Below are 18528 nucleotides of genomic sequence, written 5' to 3'. Positions count from 1 at the left end.
TTATTAATTTTGTTGCCCTCCTTTGTACCCGCTCTAGTTCCATTATATCCTTCCTGAGCACCGGTGCCCAAAACTGTACACAGTCCTCCATGTGCGGTCTAACCAGGGATTTGTACAGAGGCAGTATAATGCTCTCATCATGTTTATCCAGACCTCTTTTATTGCACTCCATGATCCTGTTTGCCTTTGGCAGCCGCTGCCTGGCACTGGCTGCTCCAGGTAAGTTTATCATTAACTAGGATCCCCAAGTCCTTCTCCATGTCAGATTTACCCAGTGGTTTCCCGTTCAGTGTGTAATGGTGATATTGATTCCTTCTTCCCATGTGTATAACCTTACATTTATCATTGTTAAACTGCATCTGCCACCTTTCGGCCCAAGTTTCCAACTTATCCAGATCCAACTGTAGCAGAATACGATCTTCTCTTGTGTTGACTGCTTTACATAGTTTTGTATCATCTGCAAATATCGATATTTTACTGTGCAAACCTACCAGATCGTTAATAAATATGTTGAAGAGAATAGGTCCCAACACCGACCCCTGCGGTCCCCACTGGTCACAGCGACCCAGTTAGAGAATATACCATTTATAACCCCCCTCTGCTTTCTGTCACTCAGCCAGTTACTTACCTATTTACACACATTTTCCCCCAGACCCGGCTGTCACGCTCACGCCTTGGCTGAATGGCGCGAGCCGGGGGGTTGTGGCCCCACTGTGCCACAAACCAGACTACCCTGGAAGGGGTGTAACTACGGCAGCTACCTTAGTCTTCACTGGAGCCTCTGATGGTGAGGTCAGGCTTGTGCGGCAGGAAGCTGCCGGGTGCCACTCCAGGGTGGTGTCTGGCTGTGGCTGCTGATCCCACTCGGGAACAGGACACCTGGACAGGTGCGAGTGACAAGCAGGCTGAGACACAGGGCAAGCCGGCACAGCTTGGAGACACAGGACCGGCGGGCACGGCTTGGAGACACAGGACCGGCGGGCACGGCTTGGAGACACAGGACCGGCGGGCACGGCTTGGAGACACAGGACCAGCGGGCACGGCTTGGAGACACAGGACCGGCGGGCACGGCTTGGAGACACAGGACCGGCGGGCACGGCTTGGAGACACAGGACCGGCGGGCACGGCTTGGAGACACAGGACCGGCGGGCACGGCTTGGAGACACAGGACCGGCGGGCACGGCTTGGAGACACAGGACAGGTGGGCACGGCTTGGAGACACAGGACAGACTTGCGTGGTAAGAGAAGGGGCAGGTATGGACCTGCTCACACAGCAGGTGTAGGCAGGAGGGAGTGGTGTATGAGAGAACAGGTTTGGACCTGTTCACACAAGAGGTGCAGGTATGGATATAGGCAGGAAGGAGTGGAATATGAAGGAACAGGTTTGGACCTGTTCACACAGGAGGTGCAGGTAGGCGGAGCCGCAAGAGTGCGGAGTAGGCTGGGCTCCAAGGGAGCCGTGCAGACAGAGCGGCTAGGGAGCCGTGCAGACAGAGCGGCTAGGGAGCCGTGCAGACAGAGCGGCTAGGGAGCCGTGCAGACAGAGCGGCTAGGGAGCCGTGCAGACAGAGCTGCGAGGGTGCAGATGCACAGATAAAGCTGTGAGGGTGCAGATGCACAGATAAAGCTGCGAGGGTGCAGATGCACAGATAAAGCTGCGAGGGTGCAGATGCACAGATAAAGCTGCGAGGGTGCAGATGCACAGACAAAGCTGCGAGGGTGCAGATGCACAGATAAAGCTGCGAGGGTGCAGATGCACAGATAAAGCTGCGAGGGTGCAGATGCACAGACAAAGCTGCGAGGGTGCAGATGCACAGACAAAGCTGCGAGGGTGCAGATGCACAGACAAAGCTGCGAGGGTGCAGATGAACAGACAAAGCTGCGAGGGTGCAGATGCACAGACAAAGCTGTGAGGGTGCAGATGCACAGACAAAGCTGTGAGGGTGCAGATGCACAGACAAAGCTGCGAGGGTGCAGATGCACTGACAGGGAGGACACAAGGAAAGACACAGCAGAGAAGGAACCACAAACAAGGAGACTGACAGACAGAGGTAAGACTGAGTTCAGACAGAGACACAGGGACAAAGACACAAGGGCCAGGATATTCTGCCTCCTGGCAGGCGGACAAGGTACAAAGCAAGACAAAGAGTATTCCTACAGAGAAGGAGATACACAGAACAGGGCCTGGCTTCCTCAGCAGCAAGATACTGAGTATAGACATTGCACAGGCCATGTTTCAGTGGGAGTGGCGAAACTAAATAGTCAAGGGCTCTAGGTGATTGGTAAGGGACAGATTACACAGGTGCACCCTGACTGCATAAGAACCAGAGAGTTCAGGCGCCGCCCCCCTATACACACAGTCTGGAAACATGGAGAGCAGAGGCACAGAGCTGGCAACAGACAGAATTCACAGCATGGCTTGAAGCAGAAAGTAAGTTGGTGTGCCGGGGATGGGAGGCCATGCAGTGATGCCAGCAGGGTTGTTACACCGGCATTCTCATTTTGTGTACCAACCTCTTGTGTGGCACGGTATCAAACGCTTTGGAAAAATCAAGATATACCACGTCCAATGACTCACCTTGGTCCAGTCTAAAACTGACTAGATTGGTGTGACAGGAGCGATTCCTCATAAACCCATGCTGATATGGAGTTACACAGTTATTCTCAGTGAGATAATCCAGAATAACATCCCTCAGAAACCCTTCAAATATTTTACCAACAATAGAGGTTAGACTTACTGGCCTATAATTTCCAGGTCACTTTTAGAGCCCTTTTTGAATATTGGTACCACATTTGCTATGCGCCAGTCCTGTGGAACAGACCCCGTCGCTATAGAGTCCCTAAGGGTATGTGCACACGCTGCGGATTTCGCTGCGCTTCCGCAGCGGTTTTGGCCGCTGCGGACCCGCAGCAGTTTTAGCTGCGGTGTACAGTACCATTCAAATGAATGGTACAAAAAAACCGCTGTGCTGACGTTGCGGAAAAATCCGCGCGGATTTGCTGCGGTTTTGAAACCGCAGAAAGAATTGACATGTCAATTCTTTCTGCGGAATCCGCAGCGGGTTCCTATCTCCACCATTGTGGAGATGGTGAATCTGCAGGCCCAAACCGCAGGCAAAACCACAGATAATCCGCAGGTCTTTTGACCTGCGGATTATCTGCGGTTTTTGCAAAATCCGTGCGGATTAATCCGCAGCGGATTCCGCAGCGTCTGCACACACCCTAAATGTAAGAAATAATGGCTTGTCTATTACATGACTTAGTTCTCTTAGTACTCGTGGGTGTATGCCATCCGGACCCAGAGATTTATCTATTTTAATCTTATTTAGCCGGTTTCGCACCTCTTCCTGGGTTAGATTGGTGACCCTTAATATAGGGTTTTCTTTGTCTCTTGGCATTTCACCTAGCATTTCATTTTCCACCATGAATACCATGGAGAAGAAGGTGTTTAATATATTAGCTTTTTTCTTCGTCATCTACAACCATTCTTTCCTCACAATTTTTTAAGTGGCCTACACTTTCACTTATGATTCTTTTACTATTGATATAGTTGAAGAACAGTTTGGGATTAGTGTTACTCTCCTTATGCTACTTTCACACTTCAGGTTTTCGGCGTCAGGCGCGATCCGGCGTCGTGCCGGAACGCCGGATCCGGCAAATGTTTCGTAAAACCGGATGTGACGGATCCGGTTTTCTGCCGGATCCGTCTTTTTCTTGACAGACAAAACCGGATCCGTCTCATCCGGTTCATCCGTTTTTCTATCCGTTTTTCGACGGATTACGCCGGATCCGGTTTTTAAAATTGACCCTTGTGGCCTTCCGAACGGGATTGGCTACTGGAAAACTATATATAGCATGTTCCTACAGCCCTTCTTTGACAGGTTGTAGAGGAGAAAGTGCAGGTTGGAGAGAAGAGCAAGTTACTGGCGAAGATGGATGTTGTCATTGGAAATATTTTGAAGAATTTGGCGGATTTTACAGCGGAGGCGAATCGTTTGAGGGTGATTGTTCTGGAGAAGGAGAGAGCGAGACAGCAGCGCATCAGGCATCGTAGACGACGTTTGTGGATCCACCCCATCACAGCCAAGAGAATGACGCGTGGGGTCTATTCTACACTCTGCATGGACCTTCGACGAAACCCGGATAAATTTTTTGGATATGTTAGGATGAAAATGGAGAATTTTGATTACTTGGTGGAGCGCATTGCACACCTCATAAGAAAAGCGGACACCTATTGCCGCTTCTCTGTTTCACCCACAGAGCGTCTGATGGTGACTTTAAGGTAAGCCACATTTATTGGATATGCTCGCATCAGAGCACACTTTCACTGCAATCTTGTTGGTGGTAGTTTGTATCTCCAAGTGTTATAGCTCAGTTTTGGTATGTAATGCTGTGATTTAAAACTAATTTATTGTTTTTTAATTCCCCACAGATTTCTTGCAACTGGAGAATCCCTTTCGTCACTGCATTTCCAGTACAGACTCGGGATTTCCACCATATCTGGAATTGTGAAGTACACATGCCGTGCACTGTGGGACTCCTTAGCTGAAGAGTTTTTACCAGAGCCCACAACAGAGAGGTGGATTGAAATTGCTGACAAGTTTCAACAGATATGTCAGTTTCCCAACTGCTTGGGCGCTGTGGACGGGAAACATATCCGCATTGTAAAGCCAGCTGGATCGGGATCGGAATATTTCAATTACAATAAATATTTTTCAATTGTCCTCATGGCCATCGCTGACGCGGAATACAAATTTATTGCGGTTGATATTGGGGCCTATGGCCGCTCCAATGACTCTCAAGTTTTCAAACTGTCTGCCATGGGGCGTAAACTGTATGGAAACACCTTCCAGTTCCCACCACCTAGACCGCTGCCGCAAACATCTGGTCCACCTATGCCATTTGTCTGTGTAGGGGATGAAGCCTTCCAGCTGTCAGAACACCTTTTGAAACCGTACTCTAGCAGAGGATTGACAAGACCAAAACGCATTTTTAATTACCGCCTCACAAGAGCAAGAAGAATGGTTGAATGTACCTTTGGTATTCTGACCGCCAAATGGCGGGTCCTATTGACTGCGATCAACCTCAAGACAGAAACTGTGGACGAGGTGATCAAAGCGTGCGTGGTACTCCACAATTTTGTTATCTGCAAGGAACCCATTTCCATTGAGGACACCTCTGAAGAAACCACCTTGCAAGATTACCATGACATTACCACTAGAAGTTCTGTGACGGTTTCAGTAATGAGGGACAATTTTGCACTATACTTTATGTCACCTCAAGGCAGAGTACACTGGCAGGATGACAGAGTGTGAAAGATTTGTGCCCAACCAAACTTGTGTACCTTCTGTACCAACAGTATATACCTTTGCCAACCAAAGTTGGCTATCTTGTCATGGTCTCTATTTTTAGCTTTAGGCCACAGGTGTGTACCTGGTTGTGTTTTATGCAAAGTATTTCACCTTTTAACAAAAGTTGTGTACATTGTTAGGAAATCACCAACAATAAACACAACTTTTTAGGTGAAATACTTTGCTTCAAACACAACCAGGAACACAACTGTGGCAAAAAGCTACAATTTACCCACAGTTATATACCTAGTTTTGAATACCATTTCACCTTTTAAATACCCTGTATTTAACCTTTTTCGCCGCAGAAAGAAATGACAGACAACCAGTGTAAAATAATTTAACTTTTATTGAAAAATGTTTTTTTTAGTAAACTTTTTTAAAATTTTAATAAACTTGTTTAATAAAGCTTTGAAACCATAAAACTGGTCATTTTTATTTAAATACACACATTATAAATCTGTGTAGTGTGTGGTGGAAATACTGCAGTAGGGGCTGCGGGACACTTCGACACTGGGAGTGTGGAGAGAGGACTGGGATCGTGGTGGGGAAGGAACAGTTAGAGGTGAAGGTGTGGAAAAAACTACAGAATGGGTGGACATGTGGGAAGCAGAAGAGGTGGTGGGTGGTGGAGTGGAAGGTTGGGCAGGGACTGTAGGAGCAGATGATGTTGATGGCAAGTTGTATGGGGAAGGAGTTTGGTACGGGGCAGGTTGCTGGAAGTGGGGAGATGTCTGGTACGGGGCAGGTTGCTGGAAGTGGGGAGATGTCTGGTACGGGGCAGGTTGCTGGAAGTGGGGAGATGTCTGGTACGGGGCAGGTTGCTGGAAGTGGGGAGATGTCTGGTACGGGGCAGGTTGCTGGAAGTGGGGAGATGTCTGGTACTGGGGAGGTTGCTGGTACTGGGGAGTTTGCAGGTACTGGGGAGGTTGCTGGTACTGGGGAGGTTGCTGGTACTGGGGAGGTTCCTGGTGCTGGGGAGGTTGCTGGTGCTGGGGAGGTGGATGGTGCTGGGGAGGTGGATGGTGCTGGGGAGGTGGATGGTGCTGGGGAGGTGGATGGTATGTAATAGGAGGGGGAGGATGGAAAGTGGCTGGAGGGGGTGTAGATGTAATAGGAGGGGGAGGATGGAAAGTGGCTGGAGGGGGTGTAGATGTAATAGGAGGGGGAGGATGGAAAGTGGCTGGAGGGGGTGCAGGTGGAGGAACTACTGTGGTGGGAGGAGGAGGTTGGGAGGTAACTTGCTGGAGAGCAGCGTGGCATGAATGCATTACATGCATCTGCTGGGTAGGAGATAGTGTTGCCATGCGCTCCACAACAGACCTGAAAAAGGTGTGGTTTGGCGAAGATCTTGCTTCTGAATGCATGGTTTGCAGAAGTGTCTTCACCTCCAGAATGCTGGAGTTGATCTGCTGATAGCCTGCGGAGATTTGCTCTGACAAGACTTTTAGACAGTTCTGGAAAGATGCATTCAGATGCAAGAACTCTGGCGCATAAGTCTTTTCCTGACCCCTCTGCCGCTGCCGCCCAGTATCCGCAGGTGTACTAGAGGTGGCAGGGGCAGAAGGGTGGGGTAAAGGGAAAGCGATCTCCTCACCAGCAGCTTCATGTAATGTAGGCGGCCACGATGCTCCTGTGCTGGTGGATGGGACAGATGGGTCGAATGTGTGGGAAGGCTGGGAAGGTGCAGATGTACCGGGGCGGTCGAAATGTCCCTCGGTGCCGGTCTCCTCAGGGATCGCCTCAGAAGGGTCCAATCATGCAGGCTCCCGAGTGCTGCTCACCGTGCTGTGGAATAAAGAGAAAAAAAAACAATTAAAATAGTGACATGGTATGGCCCTGGCTGAAAAAAAAAAGTTACATCTAAACATTTTTTTGTCACATGTGGTGTGTAATATTTACCTTCTGGTGAGCATTGTCTCCCGGAGGAACGACAGGGCTCGTGCGTACTTGTACTTGCTCCTGCGTCCTCCAGATCCACTCGGGGCCCACATCTCTTTATTGAACTCCTTCTTGAAACGATCCCTCACAGACCGCCACCGCTTCACAATTCTCTCCCCTGAAACGAGAAAGGACAAAGTGGTTAGTATACAACATCAGTGTTTCCCAAACTCCAGTCCTCATGGTCCCCAGGGGTCATGTTTTCAGGATTTCCAAAGTAAATAGAAATCCTGAACACATGATCCGTGGGGACCACGAGGACTGGAGTTTGGGAAACACTGGTTTAAATCAAGCAAGCGGTACTGTATATACTTACGCTCTGTAATCTGGGCCCGAGCTTCGAGGTCCTCCCAGCGGTCCACAAGGAGCGAACAGATTTCCTCCCAGAGTCGTCGGGTAACGATCAGGTCAGCGTGGCGTCGGTCAGCCATATTCCAGAGCGGCTCCCTTTCTCTGACGAGATCGATGAGGCGGTCCACATCAATCCCTCCATTCTCACCGTCAGAGTCGGGAGCACGCTGTGAAGGCTGTTAAAGAAAAAGACAAAAATAACATAATTAGCCTCCACAAAAGAAATGAAATAAAAAGTGCAAAAACAACAAAGCAAAAATATTTATACTTACACGCTGGTGACCGCCGCGTTGCTGTCGCCGACGACCCTGGGAGGCACTGCGAGGACCTCTTGGCCGAGCACCAGATTGGGAAGACTAGAGAAGAAAACAAAAAATGTTATGTCTTTGGATGTAGGCATTTGTTTGCTGTGTGTGGTCTGCAGAACATTGTTTTCTATGTGTTGTGTGTAGTGTGATGTTGTGTTTCTGCGTTTGATGCAAAAAACTTACCAATTGTGAGCCCACTCCAAGTGTCTGTCCACCCCTTCCTTCTTCTTCTGGGAGCTCCTCTTCATCTTGTGATTCCTGTTTTGAAATAAAAGGCAATGAATACACATATATTACAGAGATGATGGATTTTGGAAATAAAAACTTACCGTCAAACGCTGACGATGCGAGGGAGGGCTCCCAGAAGATGTGCTGTCTTCCTCATGGCCAGACTCCATGGCTGTGGGTGGTGTTTCTGCTGCTGCCATTGCTGCTGCTGCATCTATTGGGCGGCTGTTGAATAAAGAGAAACAAAGGGCCAAAGAATATCTTGATATTCCATAGCCCTAATTTGGAGGAATGGGGGATTTGATAATTACCGTCTCTCATCTGCTGCTGGACTCCCCTCCCGTTGTTCAGCATGCTGCTCCATTTGGGGTGGTGCTGATGGTGCTGCTGCTGCAGATGTCTGCTGCCTTCTCCTGCTCCTGGTTCTTGGCTTGGGTGGCATGTTGGGTGTGGCTGAGGGTCCCATTGTCTTGCTTTTATATATGTCCTGTGGGCAGAGCTACTGAGCATGCTCAGACCAAAGAAACCGGATCCGGCCGCCGGATCCGGCGCATTGCGGCGCTCATAGGCTTTCATTGTATGAAAAAGCCGGACACGCCGGATCCGGCGTGTCCGGCTTTTTCGACGGATACAAAAAACGTTACAGTCACCGTTTTTTCCAGACACTGGATCGCGTCACATTTCCGGATCCGGCGAAAATCGGATGAAACGCATGGCCATCCGGCTCGATCCGGCTCTAATGCAAGTCAATGGGGGGGAAACCGGATCCGGCATTGCATTTCGACGGATCCGGTTTTAGTCAAAAGCGCCGGATCGCACCTGAAGCAGAAAACCTGATGTGTGAAAGAGGCCTTAGCGATGTGCTTCTCTGTTTCCTTTTTGGCAGCTTTAGTTAGTTTTTTAGAAATTTTCTTACCTCCCTTCCGAGTATGTTGTCCTGGATCTTCTTTGCCGCACCTCATATCCTTCATTAGTATATTTTCTGGCTTTTTGTTCGAGTCTAATGTTTTTCTTCCCATCCCCTCTTCTTTTAGTTTAACAAATTACATGGTGTCATGACACAGCTGTCAGGTGACCCGGGACCAGGGGCTCCTTCCCTGTCCCTAACACTAGGGGCGCCCTAGCTCGCACTGCTCTCTGGGATACATCAGATGGCGAAGATGCCACGGCCTCTACCCTTGCCTTATCTCCTAAGTTTGCCCTCTGTCTGTTCTCTTCCCCCACCCAGGGAAGATTGGGTGTTATTGTGCACCATAGTACACCAACCCTACAAACAAGGCAACACAGACAAGTTTTAACAGAAAACTCCAGGCATACATTATATTCACTCTCATGTAATAGAGGAATGCACCGGGGCGTGGAGGAAGGAGAATTAGCAAAAATAGAGAAGAATAAGGAATTACCACACATGCAAACCAAGTAACAGCCACAGATAACTCCTTAAACTCTCCTTCTCATATGTGCTTCTCTCCATTAGCCATGCAACAAATGCTAGCTCTGACAAGGATTAGTATCAGAGCCCAGTTTATAAAGGGAAAAGGAGTGACTAACCAAGCTCAACTGTGTGCACAGAGATTTCCAACATGGCCGATTAACCCCTGTTCTGCCAGAAGTAATAAACACATTTAAAATGAAGGAGAAATGCTTCTTCTCAGTGCCAGAGTAGGAGCAATCAGATGCTGCGCTCTTCTGGCTTCACACTTTTGCGGTAACCCCATGAGACATGGTCACTGTGACCTCTCAAGGTTTAGATCTTCCCTTTGTGTTGCCCATTACACCATTATGCATTGGTAAACTTTATTGAGGCATTTCATTTTGTTGTTTCTGGTCAAAAAATTAAGCTCTAGAGATGAGAGAATCGAATTTGTGTTGAATTTTAGGAAATTTTCTGGGTCAGGCAAAACCAAACATTTTGAGGTTCAATTTGCATAATTCGCCAATAAAAAAATGTCTGTCGCCATTTTACACAAAGCAGAAGCTTGTGTCAGCCAGAGAAGGACATGAACTAAGGCCTGTCGATGTGGGCTTCCCCATAATGTCTTTCAGCTATCACATCACATGGTATAGCACAGTCAATCAAAAGGGACCAATAGAGCCTGTATAAAAGCCAAGATAGGGAAGGCAGCAAACATTTTATGGTGTATATGGATAGTGAGAAGATGTTAGAGCTCAGTAGCAGATAAAGGGAGAGAACATCTGTGTACCCTCCTTGTTCTGCTGTCCGCACATTGGCTAGTCATCAGCATAGTGACAAGCCATAACTGGGCAATGCTCATGACACCCAGTAGGAATGGGCCAAAAAACCCTCCATAGGAGGTGAGAATAGTGAATTCGGGGTGATGATGTCCCAACCCCCTGCAGTCAGTGCTGCCCACATTGTCAGGGACAGTAGAGGCAGATGGTGCAGGAGAGGGGACAAGCACATTTACACGGTAACTGTTCAGATTCATGTCTCACCCACTGAGGGTCCAATGAGGCCGCTATCTAAGGACACACAAGACTAGACTGCAGGTCATGCCACATCTGGAGGATGCTAGGGGTTATGGTCCCAGCATTAGTTGTGATGATTTTTGGGGTAACGTTGCATCAGTCTTCATCTCTTGGAAACTTTTTCCTTTCGCCTTGTCCGTCTCTGAGAATTTCCATTCTTTCCAGTTTTTGTGCTGTGAATATTCATGGGTCAGATCTCATTACACATATGAGCCTAGTAATTTACTAATCACACAAGGAGAATTACCCGGCCGTCGCTTTGTGGAGCCTTTGAATCTGAAGCCATCATCGCGCCGTGCTACACTCGTCTTATTATCTCTTGCCGTTTTCTTGCTCGGCTGAATTTCAAGATTAAACTAAAATATTCAAATATTTCATTATCTTGATTTTCTAATATTTCCATTATGACGCATCGCACAACTTCCCCCAAGATTTCTGCTCTGGGAAATTGAACGCAGCATATTATTCAGAGGTTTATCAGCCCTGGGTGCTGCTGCGGGGGCAGAACTACAACCCTCAGCATAATTACAGTAACCCAGCGATGCAGCTGCGGACGCTTGACAGCTTCTTGGCACGGCATGAAAGAAAAGACAGGAAGGGGTTAATCTAGGCACCCTGAAGGGATGTTTAATTCTTCCTATTAACAAAGTGTCCGCGTTATCACATAATTATATACATTAGCTCGTCCCGGCTGTTGGCACAGAGACCGGGGATTGGGAAGAATTGTTTCGAGCTTGTAGAGATGCAAAATTATTGAAACATTGAAGATTTTTGCGCTGCAGGTTGGAGACAATGACGGCAATCAGCGAGAACCTGGAAACATATCAAAAAGCAATCCCATAGAAAAAAAAGCATGTTATAATCTGTGCCAAGCAAAGAAACCACCTTGAAAGACGCTATGGGACACTGGCCAAAAAAACGCACCATATCTGTCCCAGTGCTGACCTCCAAATGGAGTCCGACGGTCCCTCAAGAGAAAGGGCTTCTTAAGGAAACTCTCCTCTCTCTTTTCTCTCTCTGTTGGGACCCTTAGCAAGATGTATATTTATCTATACAAGCAGGAACAACTGGGGTCTATCCTTCAGATCCATCCATTTATGCACTTCGTCTAAATTGTAGATCCATTGTCATGATCCATGCTGGATCATGACAGATAAAAGCACTGGTAACTAGAGTTGAGCGAAACGGGTCGAACAATTTCAAAAGTCGCCGACTTTTGGCAAAGTCGGGTTTCATGAAACGAAACCCGACCCTAGGATGAGGTCGGCCACGAGGTCGGCGACTTACGCGCCAAAGTCGCGTTTCAAAAGTTTGTTTAGCTCTCTTTTTCAGCCAATCAGGATCCACGGACACTGTGGGCAACGTGATGACATAGGCAGGGGTCACCACCATCTTTCAGAAGGGCATGCAAGTGATTGGCTTGCTTTGGTGGGCGTCACAGGGGTTATAAAAGGGCGTGCAAGCCGACCGCCATCTTACTTCTGCCGATCTTAGCATAGGGAGAGGTTGCTGCTGATTCTGTAGGGTGAGCGTTAGGCAGGGAAGAAGAAAAAAAACTGCTTCTGCTGCTAGCGATTTTGCCTGTACAACACACCAGTCACTGTGTGTGCAGTGCAAGGGGAGGCTATATTGTGGTGGATCAGCGGTGTTGGTTGTTAGGCTGCCTTCTAAGGCTTCCTGACAGCTGCATTGCTGTTTCCCCACTGCTCTGCAAACTGCTTTTTTAAAAGCAATCCCAATTTTTTTTTTTTGTCCTGCTGAGGTACTGAGCGTGCATTTATTCACACCATACAGCGGTGTACGCTCCTCACACAGTACCGTGTAACGGCTGTTATCACAGCCACAGTGAAGCTATCTGTGTGTCACTCTGTGAGAATAAGTCGAGGACATGTTCCGTTCTTACAGACTTACACTCTAGGGAGATTCCTATTCTGCCCAATTCTACAATTCACTTTTTTCACACCTGTGCCATCGAGCCTGTGACATAGCGCTCTGATATTCAGTGGGCCTCACACAATCCAAAAGTGTCCAGTGTCTGCAGAAATTCAAAATCTCCCTTATCCTGTAGTCACTTTTTTCACACCTGCTGCATCGAGCCTGTGACATAGCGCTCTGATATTCAGTGGGCCTCACACAATCCAAGTGTCCAGTTTCCACAAGTGTCTGCAGAAATTCAAAATCTCCCTTATCCTGTAGTCACTTTTTTCACACCTGTGCCATCGAGCCTGTGACATAGCGCTCTGATATTCAGTGGGCCTCACACAATCCAAAAGTGTCCAGTGTCCACAAGTGTCTGCAGAAATTCAAAATCTCCCTTATCCTGTAGTCACTTTTTTCACACCTGTGCCATTGAGCCTGTGACATAGCGCTCTGATATTCAGTGGGCCTCACACAATCCAAAAGTGTCCAGTGTCCACAAGTGTCTGCAGAAATTCAAAATCTCCCTTATCCTGTAGTCACTTTTTTCACACCTGCTGCATCGAGCCTGTGACATAGCGCTCTGATATTCAGTGGGCCTCACACAATCCAAGTGTCCAGTGTCCACACGTGTCTGCAGAAATTCAAAATCTCCCTTATCCTGTAGTCACTTTTTTCACACCTGTGCCATCGAGCCTGTGACATAGCGCTCTGATATTCAGTGGGCCTCACACAATCAAAAAGTGTCCAGTGTCCACAAGTGTCTGCAGAAATTCAAAATCTCCCTTATCCTGTAGTCACTTTTTTCACACCTGCTGCATCGAGCCTGTGACATAGCGCTCTGATATTCAGTGGGCCTCACACAATCCAAGTGTCCAGTGTCCACAAGTGTCTGCAGAAAATCTAAATCTCCCCTGTCCTATAGACACCTTGTACCTTGTTTTACATTACTATATAGTTTGTTGGATTTTGTCTACATTTCTACCAAAAATGAGGAAGGATGGTGGAAGAGGCCGTGGAATTGGGCGGGGGTTGGCAGCTGGTAATGATCGTGTTGGTGGTGGATCTGATGGTAGTGGCAAAAGCAAAATAGGACCGAATGCAGGAGGTGTTGAGCCTGCGTCATCGTCTGGCTCCATAAGGCTTCGAAGGCTTAGTTTTCTAGGAGTTGGCAAACCGCTTTTAAAGCCAGAGCATCAGGAAAAAGTTTTGTCTTACATTGCTGACTCAGCCTCCAGCTCTATCGCCTCCTCTTCTGAAGTTGTAAAAAGTAAAAGCACTGAGTCGTCATTGGAGGCTCATGTTCATGAACCACACCTTTCCTTGTGTCCTTCACCCCAACCAAGATTGAAGGATGACGCAGGCCATACTACTGATTACTCCATGGAGCTGTTTTCACATACCATGCCTGGATTATCAAGTGAAATGGTGAATTACCCAGGCCAAGATGAATCTGACATGGAGTGCACTGATGCACAGCCGCTGATAGATGATTCTGCTGGTACATTCACTCAGAGCACTACATTGTCCTCGCAGTGTACAGAGCCAGATTCTGACCCTGATGAGACTCAGGTGCCCCTTCCCGCACACTATACCACCATACACGGTGACACAGAGGAAGGTGCACATGACATTGAAGAGGAGGTGATGGATGACCCAGTTGTTAACCCAGATTGGCATCCATTGGGGGAAGAGGGTGCTGCTTCCAATAGCTCAGATGAGGAACATCCACAGCAGACATCGACATCGCAACGGCTGTTATCTGGCAGGCCCGGAGCACTCCAAAGACAGGTCCCAAAAATCAAAAGAGTTGCTGGACAGCTTGTCCAGAGGGTCAAAAGATCACAGCGTGCTAGGCCGCAAAATGTCTGCCAAAGTAGGAAGAGTGCAGTGTGGCACTTTTTTGAACAAAATCCTCATGATCAGGCCAAGGTTATCTGTAAGAAGTGCGCAAAGACCTTTAGCCGAGGGAAATATCTGAAAAATTTGAATACCAGTTGCATGCTTAGACATTTAACCAGCATGCACTTGCAAGCGTGGACACAACACCAAACCTCAAGTGCCACATGTGCAACTGATCACAAAGAAGGTAGTCAGCAACGCTACATTGTTTCCCCCACTGTAAGCACACCGGTTAGCACAGCAGCAAATGTTGAGGTGTCATTGCAAGGCCACAGCAGTCAGGGAATAACACTGTTATATCAACGAAATACTGAATCTAGGCCATCAGAAAGAACACCAACTCCATCACCATCATCAACCCTCTCTCAGTCTGCCCTGTCCACCGCTACTTCCACCATATGCAGCTCTCAAGTCCAGCTCACCCTCCCAGACACTATGAGTAGGTCAAGAAAGTACTCAGTCTCTCATCCGCGTACACTGGGTTTGAACGCCCACATTGCCAAACTAATCTCGTTTGAGATGATGCCCTATCGGTTGGTGGAAAGCGCAGCTTTCCGCGAACTCATGGCCTATGCAGTACCACGCTATGACCTACCCAGTCGCCACTTCTTCTCTCGCAAAGCCATCCCAGCCCTCCACCATCATGTGAAAGACCGCATTGTCCATGCACTCAAGCAGTCAGTGAGTGGAAAGGTGCACCTCACAACTGATGCATGGTCCAGTCGGCATGGCCAGGGCCGTTACGTGTCCATCACTGCGCACTGGGTTAATGTGGTGGATGCAGGGTCCACAGTGGACAGCGGTGGTGGGACAGTGCTGCCTAGCCCACGGTATAGGAAACAGTTGGCTGTAGGCGTTCCACCCTCCTCCTCCTCCAGAAGCGAAAGCTCGTCCACAGAGCGCAGTCGTACGAGCACTCCAACTGCAGCTGCCTCTGTTGCACACGAGGTGTCCCCCTATCGAGCAGCTAGTGGAAAGCGTCAGCAGGCTGTGTTGCAGATGATGTGTTTGGGCGACAGACACACCGCCGAGGTGCTGGCCGAGTACTTGAAGCGACAAACTGAGTCATGGCTGGGCAGTGTACATCTTGAGGCAGGCAAGGTAGTTAGTGATAACGGCCGTAATTTTGTGGCAGCCATAGCCCTTTCAAAACTCAGCCACATACCTTGCTTGGCTCACACCTTGAACCTGGTGGTGCAGTGCTTCCTCAAAAATTATCCGGAGTTATCAGCCCTGCTCCAGAAGGTGCGAAGACTGTGCGCGCACATCCGCCAGTCGCCTGTACACTCCGTTCGTATGCAGAAGCTGCAGCGATTGCTCCACCTTCCCAACCACCGCCTCATTATCGACATTGCAACAAGGTGGAGCGGCTGTGCGAGCAGAGGCAGGCCATAATGCATTTGTGGGAGGATACACGGCCAGGCACTTTGAGAGCAGACATGGAGTTGACAGGTGTGCATTGGTCGAAGCTGAAAGACCTCTGTAAAGTCCTTCAGTGTTTTGAGGAATGCACACAGCTGGTAAGCGCAGACGACGCCATCCTAAGCATGAGCATCCCACTTATGCGTCTGCTCATGCAAACTTTGACGCACCTTAAGGAGCAGGCGTCTGCAGCCAATGTTGACGAGGAGGAAGAGGTGGAGGGAATCCTTGATGACATTCAGCCATTGTCAGCTCAGGGACCTCTCCTGGACGAGTTGGAGGAAGAAGAGGAGGAGGATGATGGGGATGATTACTTAGGGGAGGAGGATGCATCTCGTGGGGCAAGTGAAAATGTTCGCGTGGCAAGGTCTGGTACAGGGTTTGTGCGTGACTGGAGGGATGTGGATTTGCCAGAAAGTGCTCCTCCAACCAGCACTCGCAGTGCATCATTGACACCGAGAACATTGGCCCACATGTCAGATTATGCCTTGCGGATCCTAAAAAGGGACCCCCACATTGCCAAAATGATGAACAATGACGACTACTGGTTGGCCAGCATCCTGGATCCACGCTATAAAGGCAAATTACAAAACATCATGCCACAGGAGAACCTTGACCTAATATTGGCTAATAAACAAGCAACTCTGGTAAATCGGTTGCTTGAGGCATTCCCAGCACACAGCAGCGGTGATGGTTCTCACACGACCCGTACGGGCCGGGGGCAGCTTGGCAGAGGTGTTCATGGTGCACACAGCAGAAGTGGCGTTGGAGACAGGGGTTTCATGACAATGTTGTGGACTGATTTTTCAAGTACCGCTCACACAACTGGTAATACAGCATCGATGGAAAGTGACAGGAGACAGCAGTTGTCAACTATGGTTACAAACTACTTTTCCTCCCATATCGATGTTCTCCCACACAGGTCATTCCCCTTTGACTATTGGGCCGCTAAACTGGACACCTGGCCTGAATTGGCACAATATGCCTTACAGGAGCTCGCTTGCCCAGCTGCAAGTTTGCTATCGGAAAGAGTCTTCAGTGCAGCTGGATCAATCCTGACAGAAAAAAGGACCCGTCTGTCAACCCAAAATGTGGATGATCTAACCTTCATTAAAATGAACCATGCATGGGTTTCCAAGGATTTTGTCCCACCTTCCCCTGATGACACATAGGGTGACAGAAAAATGGCTTGCTTTGGTCCTCCTCTTCCTGGGACTTGACCTATTTCGCCTTTTGCATCAGCTGAATGTCCAACATCAACATATGCCAATTTCTAAAACTCCCTAACTGTGCTGCCTCCCCCCCCATGGCCGGGGTCACCACCTAGCGCATGACACCGTGCGAGTGCCGTTGCCCTGGACAGGTGGGTAGGCCGACTCTTGGGCACAGGCACTGGCACAGGGTCCCACATAGTGCAATCAAGTGTCTCTGACGGTGGTGGTGTACACCCGCCGTCAGACACACCGCTGTGCTATGAGGGGCCCAGTGCCAGTACCGACGCCCACGAGTGGGCCCCCCTTGCTTGGGCAGGGCCCCAGCATTTGCAATCTTTACCTCTCCCTGCTCCTCTGCTGTGTAGTCTAGGCCATCAAATCCATACTGTGCCTGACACCGTCTGAGCCTGCCTCCTGATGTATAGATATATCTTTTGAATGTGTACGCTATCCATACATGTTATCCGGGGATACGGTACCCTTTTTCACCTTTGTGCAATCACGTGCAAGCCATACTGGGCCCAACACCGTCTGAGCCTGCCTCCTGATGTATAGACATATACAGTATTTTGAATGTGTACGCTATCCATACATGTTATCCGGGGATACGGTACCCTTTCTAACCTTTGTGCAATCACGTGCAATCCATACTGGGCCTAACACCGTCTGAGCCTGCCTCCTGATGTATAGACATATATTTTGAATGTGTGCACTATCCATACATGTTATCCGGGGATACGGTACCCTTTCTCACCTTTGTGCAATCACATGCAAGCCATACTGGGCCTAACACCGTCTGAGCCTGCCTCCTGATGTATAGACATATATTTTGAATATGTATGCTATCCATACATGTTATCCGGGGATACGGTACCCTTTCTCACCTTTGTGCAATCACTTGCAAGCCATACTGGGCCTAACACCGTCTGAGCCTGCCTCCTGATGTATAGACATATCTTTTGAATGTGTACGCTATCCATACATGTTATCCGAGGATACGGTACCCTTTCTAACCTTTGTGCAATCACGTGCAATCCATACTATGCCTAACACCGTCTGAGCCTGCCTCCTGATGTATAGACATATATTTTGAATGTGTACACTATCCATACATGTTATCTGGGGATACGGTACCCTTTCTAACCTTTGTGCAATCACGTGCAATCCATACTATGCCTAACACCGTCTGAGCCTGCCTCCTGATGTATAGACATATATTTTGAATGTGTTCGCTATCCATACATGTTATCCGGGGATACGGTACCCTTTCTCACCTTTGTGCAATCACGTGCAAGCCATACTGGGCCTAACACCGTCTGAGCCTGCCTCCTGATGTATAGACATCTTTTGAATGTGTACGCTATCCATACATGTTATCCGGGGATACGGTACCCTTTCTAACCTTTG

This window comes from Dendrobates tinctorius, unplaced genomic scaffold (genome assembly GCF_039654945.1).
Source record: "Dendrobates tinctorius isolate UK_male_01 unplaced genomic scaffold, ASM3965494v1 ptg000237l, whole genome shotgun sequence".
Taxonomy (NCBI): Eukaryota; Metazoa; Chordata; class Amphibia; order Anura; family Dendrobatidae; genus Dendrobates; species Dendrobates tinctorius.
This window is presented reverse-complemented; position numbering follows the sequence as displayed.